This window comes from Schistocerca americana, unplaced genomic scaffold (assembly GCF_021461395.2).
Source record: "Schistocerca americana isolate TAMUIC-IGC-003095 unplaced genomic scaffold, iqSchAmer2.1 HiC_scaffold_162, whole genome shotgun sequence".
In the NCBI taxonomy this organism is placed as follows: domain Eukaryota; kingdom Metazoa; phylum Arthropoda; class Insecta; order Orthoptera; family Acrididae; genus Schistocerca; species Schistocerca americana.
The window spans coordinates 311,821-319,320 of record NW_025725708.1 but is presented as its reverse complement, the minus strand read 5'-3'; the positions used below and the strand labels follow the sequence as shown (position 1 = coordinate 319,320).

The 7,500-nt window shown below is 53.7% G+C and overlaps 2 non-coding genes across 2 annotated transcripts; both read right to left on the bottom strand.

The window, feature by feature from the left end:
* Positions 1 to 109: 109 nt before the first annotated feature.
* LOC124570295 lies at positions 110 to 264 on the bottom strand. Its single transcript, XR_006971619.1, has one exon. It is a non-coding gene; the product is annotated as a 5.8S ribosomal RNA (ribosomal RNA).
* A 351-nt stretch (positions 265 to 615) lies between these two features.
* LOC124570237 lies at positions 616 to 2,525 on the bottom strand. Its single transcript, XR_006971574.1, has one exon. It is a non-coding gene; the product is annotated as a small subunit ribosomal RNA (ribosomal RNA).
* Positions 2,526 to 7,500: the final 4,975 nt, after the last annotated feature.

Genomic DNA, 7,500 nt, shown 5'->3' with positions numbered 1-7,500 from the left:
GACGGGCGCGCATCGCACGTTTAAGGAGGCGCGGCCGGCCCCACAGGCGGCCGCGACGCTCCCAGGTCTGCGAAGCGGGGCAAACGCCGCGCGCTTCAGTATACGTAGCCGACCCTCAGCCAGACGTGGCCCGGGAACGGAATCCATGGACCGCAATGTGCGTTCGAAACGTCGATGTTCATGTGTCCTGCAGTTCACATGTCGACGCGCAATTTGCTGCGTTCTTCATCGACCCACGAGCCGAGTGATCCACCGTCCTGGGTGATCTTTTCTTAGTTTACACTGTCTCTTTCAAGACAGTTGCATAGGCGGGACGTAGGCGTGTGGCGGCCCCTGTTCAAGCGTTCTGTGTCCAACGGCCTCACGGCCGATGGGCGTCGTACGGCTCCACACCGGAGCGGACAGGCAGTCGGGCGAAAGTCATTCAAAACCGGCGCCAGGCGCCAGGTGCCGCAGGCCAGCCGCTCCAGCGCTTCAGCGCTCGTACCACACAACATTGGCGTTAGTTTTGAGAAGCACGCGTGGTTCCGCACGCGGCGCACGGCTACTGCGAGCCGTACAGGTAGCGTGTTGCGCGACACGACACGCACATCGAAAGACATGCAGTCTAGTCGGTAATGATCCTTCCGCAGGTTCACCTACGGAAACCTTGTTACGACTTTTACTTCCTCTAAATGATCAAGTTTGGTCATCTTTCCGGTAGCATCGGCAACGACAGAGTCAATGCCGCGTACCAGTCCGAAGACCTCACTAAATCATTCAATCGGTAGTAGCGACGGGCGGTGTGTACAAAGGGCAGGGACGTAATCAACGCGAGCTTATGACTCGCGCTTACTGGGAATTCCTCGTTCATGGGGAACAATTGCAAGCCCCAATCCCTAGCACGAAGGAGGTTCAGCGGGTTACCCCGACCTTTCGGCCTAGGAAGACACGCTGATTCCTTCAGTGTAGCGCGCGTGCGGCCCAGAACATCTAAGGGCATCACAGACCTGTTATTGCTCAATCTCGTGCGGCTAGAAGCCGCCTGTCCCTCTAAGAAGAAAAGTAATCGCTGACAGCACGAAGGATGTCACGCGACTAGTTAGCAGGCTAGAGTCTCGTTCGTTATCGGAATTAACCAGACAAATCGCTCCACCAACTAAGAACGGCCATGCACCACCACCCACCGAATCAAGAAAGAGCTATCAATCTGTCAATCCTTCCGGTGTCCGGGCCTGGTGAGGTTTCCCGTGTTGAGTCAAATTAAGCCGCAGGCTCCACTCCTGGTGGTGCCCTTCCGTCAATTCCTTTAAGTTTCAGCTTTGCAACCATACTTCCCCCGGAACCCAAAAGCTTTGGTTTCCCGGAGGCTGCCCGCCGAGTCATCGGAGGAACTGCGGCGGATCGCTGGCTGGCATCGTTTATGGTTAGAACTAGGGCGGTATCTGATCGCCTTCGAACCTCTAACTTTCGTTCTTGATTAATGAAAACATACTTGGCAAATGCTTTCGCTTCTGTTCGTCTTGCGACGATCCAAGAATTTCACCTCTAACGTCGCAATACGAATGCCCCCGCCTGTCCCTATTAATCATTACCTCGGGTTCCGAAAACCAACAAAATAGAACCGAGGTCCTATTCCATTATTCCATGCACACAGTATTCAGGCGGGCTTGCCTGCTTTAAGCACTCTAATTTGTTCAAAGTAAACGTGCCGGCCCACCGAGACACTCACTCAAGAGCACCCTGGTAGGATTGCAACGGGGTCCGCCTCGGGACGCACGAGCACGCACGAGGCGCGTCGCACGCCTTCAGCTCGCCCCACCGGCAGGACGTCCCACGATACATGCCAGTTAAACACCGACGGGCGGTGAACCAACAGCGTGGGACACAAATCCAACTACGAGCTTTTTAACCGCAACAACTTTAATATACGCTATTGGAGCTGGAATTACCGCGGCTGCCGGCACCAGACTTGCCCTCCAATAGATACTCGTTAAAGGATTTAAAGTGTACTCATTCCGATTACGGGGCCTCGGATGAGTCCCGTATCGTTATTTTTCGTCACTACCTCCCCGTGCCGGGAGTGGGTAATTTGCGCGCCTGCTGCCTTCCTTGGATGTGGTAGCCGTTTCTCAGGCTCCCTCTCCGGAATCGAACCCTGATTCCCCGTTACCCGTTACAACCATGGTAGGCGCAGAACCTACCATCGACAGTTGATAAGGCAGACATTTGAAAGATGCGTCGCCGGTACGAGGACCGTGCGATCAGCCCAAAGTTATTCAGAGTCACCAAGGCAAACGGACCGGACGAGCCGACCGATTGGTTTTGATCTAATAAAAGCGTCCCTTCCATCTCTGGTCGGGACTCTGTTTGCATGTATTAGCTCTAGAATTACCACAGTTATCCAAGTAACGTGGGTACGATCTAAGGAACCATAACTGATTTAATGAGCCATTCGCGGTTTCACCTTAATGCGGCTTGTACTGAGACATGCATGGCTTAATCTTTGAGACAAGCATATGACTACTGGCAGGATCAACCAGGGAGCTGCGTCAACTAGAGCTGAGCAGCCGGCCGCCCGGGAGTGTGTCCCGGGGGCCCGCGCGAACACGCAAGCGTCCGCTCAATTATTCTGCAAACAGGAGGAGGCTGAGCTCCCCTGCACAATACACCTCGAAACCCTCTCAGGTCCCGGCGGCGCGCAGCGCCGTCCTAAGTACTTGGTCGGGTTCGAGAGAGGCGCAATCGCCCGGAGTTTGGCGAGTAGACGCTTTAGGTGCGACCACCCGTGCTCCCAACTGAGCTTGCCGCTGCCGACAGAGGCCCGGGAGCGTGCTGTCGTGGCATTGCCGGCGGGAGACAACACGCGCCACCTACGGTGGCCGGCAGCTCCAACGCCAGCGCCACAGAAGGACAAAAGCCCCACTTGGGTGCCGAAGCGAACTCTCCCAGCACAGCGCACGCGCCAACACGTCCGCACAGCTGCGATACAATCCACCTGCGAGAACCGCAGAGGCGACCGAGCAGCAGACGGCGTCGCGGCGCCGAGCGCCGGGCGGCGGCGCATCCTCAGCGCACACAGTCCTCAATCGGACCAGCACACTGCAGATGTCCACCGCGCTTCGCACCGGGCCCGCGAGGACCTACTTTGGCCGCACGGCGCCGCGTGCAGGGTGCGCCGGCGCGCAGCTGCGCCGCCTGCCGCCTCCGTCGGCCGGCGCGCCTGCCACTGGCCGCCCCCACCAGCCGGCTGTAGCGCGTGCGCCCACGCACCGCGCGGCCAGCACGCCGGAAGGCCCCCCCTCACCGGCCGGGGACGGTCCCACCCAGCCACCGCCGCGTATCGCTTCACACCCACATGCCATTCACGTTCGTGGGCATGGTGGGTATCGCTGAAACAACCGGTTGGTAGCTCAACCGATCGTCGCCATCACTGATTCACCTCTAGCGAGAACAACCGCACCACAACGGTTTACCAGTTCTTCATTTGCGTAACGTCACCAGCAAACGTAGACGTCCATCGCCATTTGCAAATTCAACGATTGTTGCATGCCTGTGTCAGGTGTCACGACACACTATGTCTGCCCACATACACGCAACAACATGTGCACGCTTCGCGAACACGTGGAAGGTGGCCCCCGTACGTATGCGATGTCCATTGCGCGAACGACTGTCAACCGGCCTCTGTCGCATGTCGCAGATGTGGAACGCAGTGCACCATGCTATCACGGTGTGTGAGAAGAGACGACTACGTCTGACAACACGCGCCACTACATCAACAGACGGCTCATGCTGATCGCCATCCACGGCATACCATACTGCAATCCAGCTCTTATAGGGAGACGACACGTAGCTGAGTGCACAATATTTGGACCGTATGGTTCGCCGTTGTTGGCGCAGTCGTGGTACGGTCACACATGTACCACGATGTATCATTCAGTACATGAGGACCAATGTGCGGTACAGTGTGTGATTTGGACGTACAACATCAGCGGACAGTTGCCACAAGCCGTACCACAACGTAGGCTGTGCTTCGCCATGCGAATGCCAATGAACAACTGCGAAGGGCATTGAGCATGTACGTCCTGCCGCCATCCGCATTACAGTGTATAGCTGCAAGGTGTTTAACATGAAGCGATACTCTGGGGACCGGGCAGTGCGAGTAGCAAACTATATTGCGGGGGTTGCAGTTAGGCAACACTACACTAATTTAACGCGTCGTATGACAATTACAGAGCAGGTTAAGGCCCAACGTGTGTTGGGTTAAGGCCCAACGTGTGTTGGGTTAAGGCCCAACGTGTGTTGGGTTAAGGCCCAACGTGTGTTGGGTTAAGGCCCAACGTGTGTTGGGTTAAGGCCCAACGTGTGTTGGGTTAAGGCCCAACGTGTGTTGGGTTAAGGCCCAACGTGTGTTGGGTTAAGGCCCAACGTGTGTTGGGTTAAGGCCCAACGTGTGTTGGGTTAAGGCCCAACGTGTGTTGGGTTAAGGCCCAACGTGTGTTGGGTTAAGGCCCAACGTGTGTTGGGTTAAGGCCCAACGTGTGTTGGGTTAAGGCCCAACGTGTGTTGGGTTAAGGCCCAACGTGTGTTGGGTTAAGGCCCAACGTGTGTTGGGTTAAGGCCCAACGTGTGTTGGGTTAAGGCCCAACGTGTGTTGGGTTAAGGCCCAACGTGTGTTGGGTTAAGGCCCAACGTGTGTTGGGTTAAGGCCCAACGTGTGTTGGGTTAAGGCGCAACATAGGTTAGGTTAAGGCGCAACATAGGTTAGGTTAAGGCGCAACATAGGTTAGGTTAAGGCGCAACATAGGTTAGGTTAAGGCGCAACATAGGTTAGGTTAAGGCGCAACATAGGTTAGGTTAAGGCGCAACATAGGTTAGGTTACGGCGCAACATAGGTTAGGTTAAGGCGCAACATAGGTTAGGTTAAGGCGCAACATAGGTTAGGTTACGGCGCAACATAGGTTAGGTTAAGGCGCAACATAGGTTAGGTTAAGGCGCAACATAGGTTAGGTTAAGGCGCAACATAGGTTAGGTTAAGGCGCAACATAGGTTAGGTTAAGGCGCAACATAGGTTAGGTTAAGGCGCAACATAGGTTAGGTTAAGGCGCAACATAGGTTAGGTTAAGGCGCAACATAGGTTAGGTTAAGGCGCAACATAGGTTAGGTTACGGCGCAACATAGGTTAGGTTAAGGCGCAACATAGGTTAGGTTAAGGCGCAACATAGGTTAGGTTAAGGCGCAACATAGGTTAGGTTATGGCGCAACATAGGTTAGGTTACGGCGCAACATAGGTTAGGTTACGGCGCAACATAGGTTAGGTTAAGGCGCAACATAGGTTAGGTTAAGGCGCAACATAGGTTAGGTTAAGGCGCAACATAGGTTAGGTTAAGGCGCAACATAGGTTAGGTTAAGGCGCAACATAGGTTAGGTTAAGGCGCAACATAGGTTAGGTTAAGGCGCAACATAGGTTAGGTTAAGGCGCAACATGGGTTAGGTTAAGGCGCAACATGGGTTAGGTTAAGGCGCAACATGGGTTAGGTTAAGGCGCAACATGGGTTAGGTTAAGGCGCAACATGGGTTAGGTTAAGGCGCAACATGGGTTAGGTTAAGGCGCAACATGGGTTAGGTTAAGGCGCAACATGGGTTAGGTTAAGGCGCAACATGGGTTAGGTTAAGGCGCAACATGGGTTAGGTTAAGGCGCAACATGGGTTAGGTTAAGGCGCAACATGGGTTAGGTTAAGGTACAATATGGGTTAGGTTAAGGTACAATATGGGTTAGGTTAAGGTACAATATGGGTTAGGTTAAGGTACAATATGGGTTAGGTTAAGGTACAATATGGGTTAGGTTAAGGTACAATATGGGTTAGGTTAAGGTACAATATGGGTTAGGTTAAGGTACAATATGGGTTAGGTTAAGGTACAATATGGGTTAGGTTAAGGTACAATATGGGTTAGGTTAAGGTACAATACGGGTTAGGTTAAGGTACAATACGGGTTAGGTTAAGGTACAATACGGGTTAGGTTAAGGTACAATACGGGTTAGGTTAAGGTACAATACGGGTTAGGTTAAGGTACAATACGGGTTAGGTTAAGGTACAATACGGGTTAGGTTAAGGCACTTGGGGGGGGGGGGGGCCCGGTTTGTTGATTGTGATTATCGTAAGTAAATGACTGCGGCATCATCTGATTTGCCACGTCAGGGTGCACCTTTGGCTCATAACAGGCGGCGCTCTGATTCCATGCTTGTGGCAGACCTGTGTCTTTCATTCCTGCCATTGTTTGTGTGGTGTGACAGGAGGCAGTATTGTGATGTTGGGTGCACCCCTGTCTGGGACATGTGTGGGTGTTGGTGGCTTAGCTGAGCAATGGTGGTTGTCGGAAGGGTGGGATATTCTGTTTTCCGAGTGGACCTCCCGGTCTGGTTATGATAGTGTGGATTGTCTAATGTGGCAGAGAGGATGCACTGGGTGTTGTTCCATGCTGGTGCTTACATATTGTCTGTGTGCCTGTTACAGGCAGAGAGTAGTGCGTGATAAGAGTGTCTGGCTGACGTGTGATTGTGAGCAGAGTCTTTCAGCATGTATACGGACAGGTCTATACATTATCTGTATTCTGATGGCTCTATCTATTACTAATCAGCGCCGTGTATACGTTTAATCCGGTTCCAGTCGAAACTATTGTATCTCTGTACATTAGTGACACGGCGAGCCCGCTATGTAGTTACTCGTCTCGGCAGCTTCCACCGGTGTATGGCAAATGATTATAAGGAATCAGTCTAGTCGTCAATACCGATAGTCTGACGTCACATGTCTGGGGTGGGGGACGCTGCGCCCTTCCGGTGGGTCATGGCCTAGGAAGACTCTTCCCACGCAGGGGGGCTTGGACTGTCATTGACTCTTCCGAGTAATATACTTGCCGTACGTTTTTGCGACTGCGAGTGCAACGCTCACCGGTACCGACATGGATGGAGCGCCTCCTAGCTGCCGCTGAGCATCTGCATTCGTACAGCGAGCAACGCGATCGCGTCTGTAGCTCGTACGTGGTACAGCTCGCAGCTCATGTATATGGACAGCGGGAATGTCGCATATTGGACATAACTCTTCATGAAACGCACGTTATAGGGGTGGATTGCACATTGCGAGTGCGAGCAAAGTCCGCCGTTCATCCGCTGGAGTTGCGAGTTGGGCGGTTGGGGTGGGGCACGAACGGGTGCAGGTGGAGTGATTGCCGGTCCACGACTTCGTGCGGCAGAGGCGCTGGCGTTGGGGTGGGGTCGAAAGAAGGGCACTGTGGGCCCATCGCTGTCTTAGTCGGCTTGGCGTCTCATAGATGACGGTATCGTCGTTGCAGGAGGTCATGTTGCGGGAGACCTACAGATGGCGGTATGTTTTGCGGTGCGCTCGACATGGCGGACGTAGTGTTGTCAGATTCGCATAGATGGAGGTATTGCATGTGGTTTCGCCGTATTTTCATAGATGGCGATACTGTTTTGCCGGCATGGTTGGCGTAGTTCCGTCGGA